Source organism: Euprymna scolopes, unplaced genomic scaffold (assembly GCF_053919585.1).
Source record: "Euprymna scolopes isolate OS-2025 unplaced genomic scaffold, ASM5391958v1 sca1, whole genome shotgun sequence".
Lineage (NCBI taxonomy): Eukaryota > Metazoa > Mollusca > Cephalopoda > Sepiida > Sepiolidae > Euprymna > Euprymna scolopes.
Genome location: NW_027633102.1, coordinates 2,415,586 through 2,428,085, shown reverse-complemented (window position 1 = coordinate 2,428,085; position 12,500 = coordinate 2,415,586). Strand labels below are relative to the sequence as shown.

General features: G+C 59.3%; 2 non-coding genes and 1 pseudogene across 2 annotated transcripts in view; all 3 read left to right on the top strand.

The window, feature by feature from the left end:
- The first annotated feature begins 6,105 nt into the window (after positions 1-6,105).
- LOC145273477 (small subunit ribosomal RNA) lies at positions 6,106-8,476 on the top strand (annotated as a pseudogene).
- A 398-nt stretch (positions 8,477-8,874) lies between these two features.
- Positions 8,875-9,032, top strand: LOC145273223 (5.8S ribosomal RNA). The gene has a single exon (XR_013866249.1). It is a non-coding gene; the product is annotated as a 5.8S ribosomal RNA (ribosomal RNA).
- Positions 9,033-9,625: 593 nt separating this feature from the next.
- Positions 9,626-12,500, top strand: part of LOC145273613 (large subunit ribosomal RNA) — a 5,724-nt gene continuing 2,849 nt past the window's right edge. The window contains exon 1 of the ribosomal RNA XR_013866435.1: positions 9,626-12,500. This exon is cut by the window's right edge and continues 2,849 nt beyond it. This is a non-coding gene — a ribosomal RNA (large subunit ribosomal RNA).

The window sequence follows — 12,500 nt, the reverse complement described above, 5'->3', positions numbered from 1 at the left end:
CTACCACGGCTATTCGGCTAGCTAGCTAGCTAGGTAGGTAGGTAGGTAGGTAGGTAGGTAGTCCTCCTCCTCGGCCACCTAGCCGTCGTCGTCGTCGATCGAGCGACCGGGTATATTCCAAGACGCCTCTACCGACACCACCACACCAGCGGGCAGTTTAGCGAGCTTGCCAACTCCTCTGCCTCCTCAAGCGCTTCCAGACGCCTACCGACACCACATGCTGCTGGCTGGCTGTCTGTTGTTACAATGGAATTTAAAAAAAAAAAACAAACAAAAAACCCCAACTCTATTAAGATTTTCGATAGTTGGAAAATAAATAATAAATTAAGATTTTTCGATAGATTGAAAATAATGATAAATTGATTTTAGCAGGGCTGCTGAGTTAGCTTATAGGAGCGAGCTAAAGTAAGAAAAGAAACACGCCGAAACACACCGACCGGCACCCCCGACGACGACCACGGGTAAACGGCGGGACTTTGCCTCTTAAGCAAGTTTGACTGACGACTACCACGGCTATTCGGCTAGCTAGCTAGCTAGGTAGGTAGGTAGGTAGGTAGGTAGGTAGTCCTCCTCCTCGGCCACCTAGCCGTCGTCGTCGTCGATCGAGCGACCGGGTATATTCAAGACGCCTCTACCGACACCACCACACCAGCGGGCAGTTTAGCGAGCTTGCCAACTCCTCTGCCTCCTCAAGCGCTTCCAGACGCCTACCGACACCACATGCTGCTGGCTGGCTGTCTGTTGTTACAATGGAATTTAAAAAAAAAAACAAACAAAAAAACCCCAACTCTATTAAGATTTTCGATAGTTGGAAAATAATAATAAATTAAGATTTTCGATAGATTGAAAATAATGATAAATTGATTTTAGCAGGGCTGCTGAGTTAGCTTATAGGAGCGAGCTAAAGTAAGAAAGAAACACGCCGAAACACACCGACCGGCACCCCCGACGACGACCACGGGTAAACGGCGGGGACTAACTGTGACTCTCTTAAGGTGTGAGGAGGCTTTGCCTCTTAAGCAAGTTTGACTGACGCCTACCGACACCGGTCAGGTCGGCGAGGCTCCCGGCGGCCCCGAGCGGGACCACAGGTTGCGGAAGGCGTCCAAGTGAGCGGCGGCGACGCCAGGAGGCCCCCGGGGTCGACTCCGCGGCCCCCGGGTCGGTGTGCGGGCCTCCAGAGCTCGATAAAGTAGTGGTGTCGCTAGCGGTCGAGAAGGCACTTTTTCGACGCCTACTGCCACCCCCACATGCGCGGTAGGCGCAAAACTGGAAAATCGCCGACCAGAAATGTCGCTTCGTATAATCGACGTTTTTTTTGACCACCATTTTCAGGTGTCGGAGGTGGGTCTGGACGAATACCAACACCATTTCTGGGGTTTCACAACCGCCCGGCTTCTCCGACATATGTTTGGAAAGGAGTAGCGATCGAGCGAAGGGGGCTGTCGGTAGGCGGCCGCGGGTTGCATGTGTGCCCGGGACAGCACCCCCATCCAACTAAGGGGTGTCCCCCGGGGGCCAGGGGGACCTCGTCCAGGTCGGCCGGGCGCTTCCAGACGCCTACCCGACACCGGTCAGGTCGGCGAGGCTCCCGGCGGCCCCCGAGCGGGACCACAGGTTGCGGAAGGCGTCCAAGTGAGCGGCGGCGACGCCAGGAGGCCCCCGGGGTCGACTCCGCGGCCCCCGGGTCGGTGTGCGGGCCTCCAGAGCTCGATAAAGTAGTGGTGTCGCTAGCGGTCGAGAAGGCACTTTTCGACGCCTACTGCCACCCCCACATGGCGGTAGGCGCAAAACTGGAAAAATCGCCGACCAGAAATGTCGCTTCGTATAATCGACGTTTTTTTTGACCACCATTTTCAGGTGTCGGAGGTGGGTCTGGACGAATACCAACACCATTTCTGGGGTTTCACAACCGCCCGGCTTCTCCGACATATGTTGGAAAGGAGTAGCGATCGAGCGAAGGGGGCTGTCGGTAGGCGGCCGCGGGTTGCATGTGTGCCCGGGACAGCACCCCCATCCAACTAAGGGGTGTCCCCCGGGGGCCAGGGGGACCTCGTCCAGGTCGGCCGGGCGCTTCCAGACGCCTACCGACACCGGTCAGGTCGGCGAGGCTCCCGGCGGCCCCGAGCGGGACCACAGGTTGCGGAAGGCGTCCAAGTGAGCGGCGGCGACGCCAGGAGGCCCCCGGGGTCGACTCCGCGGCCCCCGGGTCGGTGTGCGGGCCTCCAGAGCTCGATAAATAGTAGTGGTGTCGCTAGCGGTCGAGAAGGCACTTTTCGACGCCTACTGCCACCCCCACATGGCGGTAGGCGCAAAACTGGAAAATCGCCGACCAGAAATGTCGCTTCGTATAATCGACGTTTTTTTTGACCACCATTTTCAGGTGTCGGAGGTGGGTCTGGACGAATACCAACACCATTTCTGGGGTTTCACAACCGCCCGGCTTCTCCGACATATGTTGGAAAGGAGTAGCGATCGAGCGAAGGGGGCTGTCGGTAGGCGGCCGCGGGTTGCATGTGTGCCCGGGACAGCACCCCCATCCAACTAAGGGGTGTCCCCCGGGGGCCAGGGGGACCTCGTCCAGGTCGGCCGGGCGCTTCCAGACGCCTACCGACACCGGTCAGGTCGGCGAGGCTCCCGGCGGCCCCGAGCGGGACCACAGGTTGCGGAAGGCGTCCAAGTGAGCGGCGGCGACGCCAGGAGGCCCCCGGGGTCGACTCCGCGGCCCCCGGGTCGGTGTGCGGGCCTCCAGAGCTCGATAAAGTAGTGGTGTCGCTAGCGGGTCGAGAAGGCACTTTTCGACGCCTACTGCCACCCCCACATGGCGGTAGGCGCAAAACTGGAAAATCGCCGACCAGAAATGTCGCTTCGTATAATCGACGTTTTTTTTGACCACCATTTTCAGGTGTCGGAGGTGGGTCTGGACGAATACCAACACCATTTCTGGGGTTTCACAACCGCCCGGCTTCTCCGACATATGTTGGAAAGGAGTAGCGATCGAGCGAAGGGGGCTGTCGGTAGGCCGGCCGCGGGTTGCATGTGTGCCCGGGACAGCACCCCCATCCAACTAAGGGGTGTCCCCCGGGGGCCAGGGGGACCTCGTCCAGGTCGGCCGGGCGCTTCCAGACGCCTACCGACACCGGTCAGGTCGGCGAGGCTCCCGGCGGCCCCGAGCGGGACCACAGGTTGCGGAAGGCGTCCAAGTGAGCGGCGGCGACGCCAGGAGGCCCCCGGGGTCGACTCCGCGGCCCCCGGGTCGGTGTGCGGGCCTCCAGAGCTCGATAAAGTAGTGGTGTCGCTAGCGGTCGAGAAGGCACTTTTCGACGCCTACTGCCACCCCCACATGGCGGTAGGTGTAAAATCGGAATAGACCGGACCAGGAATGTCGAGGGGGAAAAAAAATGACAAAGTCCTGGTGTGCCTAGGCGTCGAGAAGGCACTTTGCGACGCCTACCGACATCCCCATGTGGCAGTAGGCGTAAAACTGGAAAATCGCCGACCAGAAATGTCGCTTCGTATAATCGACGTTTTTTTTGACCACCATTTTCAGGTGTCGGAGGTGGGTCTGGACGAATACCAACACCATTTCTGGGGTTTTCCAGTTTGAAAGTTTTATAAAACATGTTCGGTAGGAAGCACACTTTGGTGTGTCGGTTCGTCGGAGCAGCGACTCTTTGCCTCGTGGTGGTCCGGAACGTCTCTACGGGCTTGTCGCAAAGGCGTCAGAAAGTGGCATCTCCGCCGCCTAGGGCTGTCACCGTTATCGCTGTCGCCGCGCTCCAACTTGTTTTGATCCGCCGCCTTCGTTCCTGCCAACCGTGCGCCCGCTCATCGTCGTTAGGTTATAATACGTGGTACGTGTGTGTGCTTCTCCGTGGACCTAGGGCTGCTCGACGTGTCGAACGATATGTTGGAACAACTAACGGCTCCTTTTCCTGGGTTCCATAGTCGTCGTGGTACCCGCGTCGTCAGCCATATCTATGTCCACCATGTTTAGCCGATACGTTTGCTGCAGCTTCTGCTTCCGCCTCAGCGTTCGCCGCTCTCAGCCGCCGCTGTTGTTGCTGCCGTTCTGCCATTCAACCACTACCTGCGAATCTTTCGATGATCGGCCGAACGACCCATCGCTGTGCGACCGATAAATTCCTCCGGATTAGGGAGAAACGCCGCCGCTCTCTGCCGCCGTCGAACGGAAAAACGTACATTGTAACGAACGAACGAACGAACGAACGAATTAACGAACGAGCGAACAAACAAACAAAAATAGCCGCGGGGGATGCACTATGTAGATCCTGATCCCCTTGTAACCATACGTACGTTGTTCGATGCTCTCCCGTCCTGGAAGTCGCCGCAGCAAACAGGAGGATGAGCAGCAGCAGGCGCCGCCGCCGTAACCGCCGCCTGCCTGCCGCCTCCTACTCCTGTCAGCGTCCGATCTCACAGCCGTGTGAACGTTCGCTGACACCCGATTTCTTTCCGTCTGGCAAAACCTTGGACGTCCCGCTCGCGGTACACGTGCTGCAGCGACTTCTCGTCCGACAACGCATAAGCGTCGACGTCTGCCGCCGCATCTTCTGATACGTGGACGGTGATAGCGCTAGTCCCTTCTTGCGCCACCTCCACCTTTGTTAGCGCCAAAGAAGATCGATCGAGCAGTCGTGGTCGCAGTCGATTAACCCGTTTTCACCGTCCGCAGTTCCCAAGCCGCCGGCCGATCAAGTCGTTGCTCTTCTTGTTCGTTCTTCCCATACCGTCGATTTGCACGGCTGCCGGATGAGCCATCCTCTGTCCGGCGAAGCGCTCACGTCAGTGATCGATACTTGCACCGACAGTCCTCCCGCTCGCGACTCGGTGCTCGAATCGGACTCGTTCGTTTTTATCTCGATGCGATTGTGAAAAGGGGGACCGGTCGTCAATGTCGTGTGTGTCGACGATGTTGTTCGCCCGGTCCGCCGCGTTGTTGTCGTTTTTTTTTTTTTTTTTTTTTTTCCCCTAACGTTCGCCGTCGCACGGACGAAAGGGTGAGAAAAAAAAAAAAAAGCTCGAAAAAGCCGCCCAAAAAAATCGGACCGAGGAGCCGCTTGCGAGAACGCGCCATGTGCACGTTGTCTCTCCTCGGTTTTCCGAGCACGAACACGACGCCGGTCGGTCGGTCGGTCGACGAAGGCGACGACGAAGGTGACGGGAAAATTTACGCCGCCGCTGCCCTGGTCCAGCTCCTCCCCGATGACGGCTGTGATGTTGACGTTGACGTTGGCGACGACGACGACGACGACGGAGACGACGACGACGACGAGACGGCATCGATGGCGACCACGATGACGACGACCTCGACGAGTTCAGTCTGCACCTTGACCTCCGATGTCCGTGTGCACTGCCGTCGTGCTGTTTGTCGTTTGTCGTATGTATCGCTGTCAAGGGTGCCGTTGTCGTTGTTGTTGTCGACGTTGTTGCTTGCTCTCTCGTCTCGGTCGGTTGGTACGTTGATGACGACGACGACGACGAAGACGACGACGACGACGACGAGACGGCATCGATGGCGACCACGATGACGACGACCTCGACGATTCCAGTCTGCACCTTGACCTCCGATGTCCGTGTGCACTGCCGTCGTGCTGTTTGTCGTTTGTCGTATGTATCGCTGTCAAGGGTGCCGTTGTCGATGTTGTTGTTGTCGACGCTGTCGTCTGTTCTCTCTTCTCGGCCGGCTGTGACGTGGACGTTGACGACGACGACGACGAGACGGAATCGATGGCGACCACGATGACGACGACCTCGGCGAGTTCAGTCTGCACCTTGACCCTCGATGTCCGTGTGCACTGCCGTCGTGCTGCTTGTCGTTTGTCGTATGTATCGCTGTCAAGGGTGCCGTTGTCGTTGTTGTTGTCGACGTTGGTCGCTTTCGTTCTTTGAGTCTCGGTCTCGGTCCAAGTCAGGGGAGAAACAAAAAAGAGGCCATCAGCGCGGGCAGCGCGCTTCTTCTGACGGCGAACCCCCTCGAAAAATAAATAAACACGTGCCCGTCGTTGTAGTTGTCTGTCTTATGTCGGTCGGTCGGTCGGTCGGTCTGTCGTTCTGTCGAAACAAAGTCCCAAATTCCAACGATACCTGGTTGATCCTGCCAGTAGTCATATGCTTGTCTCAAAGCTTAAGCCATGCAAGTGTAAGTTCACGCCACGCATTAGAACGGGCGAAACCGCGAATGGCTCAGGAACCGGACCTAATCCTCGGGACCGTATTCCTCCTCGGAGGCGATGGATAACTGTGGCAATTCTAGAGCTAATACATGTGACACAGGCCGCGATCGGTCGGCGCGCCGTCGTCGCCACGCCTCGCGCGCTGGCACCCGCGTCGGCCGTTCCGGGTCGCGGCGCTACATATTAGACTGAGACCGATGCGCGTCATTCCGTCCTCCCGTCGTCGGCGTTCCCGCTCGCGGGTCCGTTCGGTGGCGGGGCTCATAGGGCGGCGCGCTCCGCTTTGGTGACTCTGGATAACTCACTGGTCGATCGCACGAGCTTTCACGCCCGGCGACGGGTCTCTCGAGGGTCCGCCCTATCAACTGTCGACGGTCGGTTAAGTGCCTACCGTGGTTACTACGGGTAACGGGGAATCGGGGTTCGATTCCGGAGAGGGAGCATGCGAAACGGCTACCACATCCAAGGAAGGCAGCAGGCGCGCAAATTACCCACTCCCGGCACGGGGAGGTAGTGACGAAAAATAACGACGCGGGACTCTGTCGAGGCCCCGCGATCGGAATGAGTACACTTCAAATCCGTTAACGAGGACCAACCGGAGGGCAAGTCTGGTGCCAGCAGCCGCGGTAATTCCAGCTCCGGTAGCGTATATTAAAGTTGTTGCGGTTAAAAAGCTCGTAGTCCGAACTCGGGTTCGTGGTCGCGCAAGCGGCCCCGGGGCGGCGGCGCCATCGTCCGTCGTTGACTTTGGTCGTCCGTTCGCATTCCCGGCCCTTTCCGCCGGTGTCAACCGCTAGCATACCCGCCACGCGGTCCTGCCGGCGAGGTGGACGAGGAGGTCGTGATCGGGATCCGGGAAAAAAAAAACAAGTGGTCGTCGGTTCGGTTCCGGGAGTAGTCTAACGGGGGGGTGCTACGTGTGTGTGTTTGGGTGCGTTCATTCGCATCCCCGCACTCTGACCCCCGCGCTTCTCTCCCTCTCCCTTTCCGCGCGTTCCTCTTTTTTTTTGAACCCCCCGGTCCGCTCCGAGTCCCTGCTTCGTGTCTTGTCTGCGCGCGTGTTGCGGTCGGCGGTTTCTCCTCCAAGGGTGCTCTTAACCGAGTGTCCGCGGCGGCCGGTACGTTCACTTTGAAAAAATTAGAGTGCTCAGAGCGGGCTGTTCAAGCTTGCATACGATAAGCATGGAATGATGGAAGAGGGCCTCGTCTACGTCTGTCGGTCTCCGTCTACGGCGAGGCAATGATCGAAGGGAGCGGTCGGGGCCACTCGTATTGCGACGTTAGAGGTGAAATTCTTGGATCGTCGCAAGACGAACTGCAGCGATGGCGTGTGGCAAGCACGTTTTCCTCGATCAAGAGCGAAAGTCGGAGGTTCGAAGACGATCAGATACCGTCGTAGTTCCGACCGTAAACGATGCCGACCGGCGATCCGCCGGCGTTCGCTTCCATGACCCGGCGGGTAGCCTGCGGGAAACCAGAGTTCGGTTCCGGGGGGAGTATGGTTGCAAAGCTGAAACTTAAAGGAATTGACGGAAGGGCACCACCAGGAGTGGAGCCTGCGGCTTAATTTGACTCAACACGGGAAAACTCACCCGGTCCGGACACCGGTAGGATTGACAGATCGATAGCTCTTTCTCGATTCGGTGGGTGGTGGTGCATGGCCGTTCTTAGTTGGTGGAGCGATCCGTCTGGTTGATTCCGATAACGAACGAGACTCCGGCCTGCTAACTAGTGCGCCGATGTCAGTGATTTTTACGGCGGGCTCGGCGTCCTCCGTGGCGCTCGGGTCCGGGTCGGTTTTCTCACGCACTTCTTAGAGGGACGGGTGGCAGAAAGCCACACGAGGCGGAGCGATAACAGGTCTGTGATGCCCTTAGATGTCCGGGGCCGCACGCGCGCTACACTGGAGGTATCAGCGGGGACTTCGCCCCGGCCCGAGAGGGTTGGGAAACCTCTGAACCACCTCCCGTGATAGGGATCGGGGCCTGTAACCAACCCCGTGAACGAGGAATTCCCGGTAGGCGCGGGTCAACAGCCCGCGTCGATCACGTCCCTGCCCTTTGTACACACCGCCCGTCGCTACTACCGATCGAACGGTCCGGTGAGGTCCTCGGATCTGGCCGACGACGCCGCCGGGCAGTGCGCGACGTGTCCGTCACGACACTCGTGCATCTACGCCTCGGCGTTCGATGCCTGGAGAAGACGACCGAACCCGATCGTTTAGAGGAAGTAAAAGTCGTAACAAGGTTTCCGTAGGTGAACCTGCGGAAGGATCATTACCGTTTTCCCGTTCGAGACTGGTTTGTTGTTTTCCGGCCTACCTCCTCTGTCTGTCGGCGTCAACGCCTCGAATGCGCGCAAACAAACCTATAAAAGGCGGAGCGAGAGATAGATTTGTGGTGACGCGGAGGTTTTTAAAGCCCCAGCTCTTCTTGCTTGCTTCCGCGTCTTACCACCTGTTTGTTTTTTCGCCCACCGCAAGTGATGGCCGCTTCTTCTTTGCCTTGTCGCCGCTTTATCGTTTTTTTTGTTTTTTTGCAGCCGCTGTGCCACCGCCGCTAGCTAAAAAAACAAACTACTCGCGACATTGCAATGCCGTCACGCCTCCTCGCACAGACCTCCTCGCACACTACTAAATCTATATAAACAAAAACTAATATAAAAAAACCAAGTGCTGAACCCTGGACGGGGGATCACTCGGCTCGTCCGTCGATGAAGAGCGCGGCCAGCCGCGATAACTGATGCGAATTGCAGGACTCAGTGAACATCGACACCTCGAACGCACATTGCGGCCCCGAGATCCCTTGTCTCGGGGCCACGTCCGGTCGAGAGGCGGAACGTTACATGTCTTTCTCCGTTAACGAAACGACATCTTGCCGTCCCCGTGCCCGCCCGGTCCTCGGCACGGTGGTAACCGGGACGTCGCAGGAGCGAGTGACGAGGGGGAAGAAAAATAAAAAAAGAATTGACTCCTTTCAATGTCTTTTTTTTTTTTAAAACCCTCTCCGGCCTCCTCCTTCGTCTCCCGCTGGCAGACCGCGGAGTCTTTTCCCTTTTCGACCGCGTGAAGAAACACTGTGGAGGAGGAGCAGGAGGAGTCTGTCCGAAAGCAGCCGAAGGGAGACCAAAAAAAAAGTACCGACCTAACCGACTGCCGACGTAAGCGCCGCCTGCTCGTCTCGCTCTCTGCCTCATGAAGGTGTCTCTCAGCGACGCCTCGAGCAGCGCGACGAGCACGGCCGTCGCACCGTAAAAAGGTGGCCGCGTCGTAGGCAACGCAACGTCGGATGGGGAGGACCCACGCTTTTTTTTAATTGTTGGCTTCTTCATTTTCGGTCGGACGGGCGCTATATCGGCCAGCCGTCGTCACACGGAGGGTACCGATCGAGATTCCTCTCCTCCAAACACCACACTCTACTAAAAACCGCCGCCCTCGGCTCGGACGAGACGACCCGCTGAACTTAAGCATATCGCTAAGCGGAGGAAAAGAAACCAACCGGGATTCCCTTAGTAACGGCGAGTGAACCGGGAGAAGCCCAACGCCGAATCCCGTCGCAAGTTAAAGGCTTCGGGACGTGTGGCGCATGGGTCGAAGGCAGCCGTTCGTTTTCGTCTCGCATAGTTCGGAGTTCCCTCGATCGGGGCCGCCCGCGGCGGGTGCCAGGCCCATTCGGTGCGGACGGCGAGCGACGGCCTTCGATCCGAGAGTCGGGTTGCTTGGGAACGCAGCCCAAATCGGGTGGTAAGCTCCATCCAAGGCTAAATACCGGGACGAGTCCGATAGTCGACAAGTACCGTGAGGGAAAGTTGAAAAGAACTTTGGAGAGAGAGTTCAAGAGAACGTGAAACCGCCCAGGGGTAAACGGGTGGGACCGCTCACCGCGATCGCGGGGGGACTCAGTCCGGTGCTGCCTAGGCTCGAGCCCAAACTCGATGTGTGTTCTTGAAAGAGAGGCCGTCGCGGCACAGGTCGTCGTTCGTCGTGTCCGCGGGGGACTCGTTCCCCGCGGTTCCAGCTTTTGTGCCCGCGTCGCCGACGAAGGAGACGGGCCGCGTGGATAGCGGGAAGGGAAACGTGGTGACGACCGCGGCGTCGGTAGGTGGCTGCGTCGGTTGGCTGCGACGGAGGGGACTCGTCCTCTCGATCGCTGCTGCCGCCGGGCCCTAACCCGCCGCATCCGTCGCCGCCGCTTCTTCTTTCCTCCTGCTCCCTCCGCGCGCGACTCCGCTGCACCCGTCCCCTTCATCATCGCTCGGCGTAATCATGGCGCGGGCGCTTCGGCGCGACCTCCGCGCGGCCGGCACCGGACGCACTTCCCCTCCGGTCCGTCGTCGCGACCCGTTCCCGGCGTGCAGGTCGAACACGCGGGTTTTTTTCCGTAGGCGGCAGGCGTTTCATCACCCTGAAAACCCCCGTCTTCCCACCTTGTGAAGTCGGGGGCCACCGGCCGTCGGGCCCGCGAACGTAACTGCCCCTTTCTGCCGGGAACGGAGGAAATCTGACACGATCCGTTACACGTGGCGAGCCGGTCCGTTTTGATCCCGCCGGAAGTCGCGTGCGGGCGACGCACTCTGTGTGTCGCTCCTTAGGCGCCCCACCGTCTCGGGCGCGTGCGCGATGAGAGGCGGGATAGGACTGGCGCGGCCTCGCCGTCACGCACCTCGCCGACGTTTCGGGTTCTTGTCGGGGGCAACCCCGCCCGCGCCCGTTTCCGTTTCCGGAGAGGTCGCTCGGCGACGCTTTTTTACTCGAGCCGCCCGCCACCCCGGGTCAGCGACGTGCATCGGCAACCCACCCGACCCGTCTTGAAACACGGACCGAGGAGTCCTGGCCGTTCGCGAGTCGTAGGGGCCACCTCTGACTAACCCCGAAGGCGAAGCGAAAGCGAGAGAGCGTGTAGGAGGGCGTCGATCGGGAGAGGTGTCGTGGCAAAGTCGTCCGGGGGTCGTCGGGGGGTGTCGTCGGTCTCGTGCCGTCGTCTTCTCCTCGCCTCACCCGCCTCCGAGCCGTGCCCGATCCCGCCGGCGCGGCGTTTTCGGCCTTCCGCCGTCGCTGCTGCGGTGCCCGCAACTTTTCCTTTTTTCTCTCTTCCCGAGAGAGATAGGAGAGGGAAGGCTCGTGGCTGACGTGCGGTTGTTTTTCCCTCCTCCCCGAGAGGGGACCGGCGCATCATCCAAAAAGGGGAATTGCCGGGCGCCAGCTTCCATATCCTCCTTCCGCCCATCGGTGAGATCCCGCGGCTTGAACTAGTCCTATTTTGTCGTCGAGTTTAGGCGCTGCGCGCGGGCGCATCACCCCCGGGTCGGTTTCCCCTTTTTCCGAGTACGACTCGGCCGACTCTGGCGTAGCGAGCGACCAGGGACCCGAAAGATGGCGATCCACGCCCGGTCGGGATGAAGCCAGAGGAAACTCTGGTGGAAGTCCGAAGCGCCTCTGACGTGCAAATCGATCGTCGGAACCGGGTGTAGGGGCGAAAGACCAATCGAGCCGTCTAGTAGCTGGTTCCCTCCGAAGTTTCCCTCAGGATAGCTGGCGCTCGATCGTCGCAATTCCATCCGGTAAAGCGAACGATTGGAGGCCCCGGGGCCGTTCACGGCCTCGACCTACTCTCGAACTCGGAACGGGTGGAACGGGCCGACTCTCCCGAACGACGGAGCCGACCCATCCGGCCGCCGCCGCCAGCACGCTTCGCTGGGCGGTTGGTCACCTCGAATGCGAGTGCCAAGTGGGCCACTTTTGGTAAGCAGAACTGGCGCTGTGGGATGAACCAAACGTCCGGCTAAGGTGCCTAACGCGACGCCCATGAGATCCCCGAAAGGGTGTCGGTCGATATAGACAGCAGGACGGTGGCCACGGAAGTCGGAATCCGCTAAGGAGTGTGTAACAACTCACCTGCCGAATCGACCGGCCCCGAAAATGGATGGCGCTGGAGCGACGGACCGATGCCGGACCGTCGCGGCGAGGAGCGATGAACTTTCGCGCCGAAACGATGCCGCGACGAGTAGGAGGGCGCCGCGGCGAGCACGGAAGCCTAGGGCGCGAGCCCGGGTGGAGCCGACCGCGGGTGCAGATCTCGGTGGTAGTAGCAAATATTCGAACGAGACCTTCGAAGACCGAAGTGGAGAAGGGTTCCGTGCCAACGGCGGTCGAGCACGGGTCAGTCGGTCCTAAGACGCGGGCGAAAGTCTTCCCGAAAGGCGCCGGATCCGTTATGAAAGGTGAAAGGAAAGCGAATCGAATCGAATCGAATCAAAAGCCCAAACAAAAAAAAAGCGGCCGGCCTCCCGTCGAAAGGGAATCGG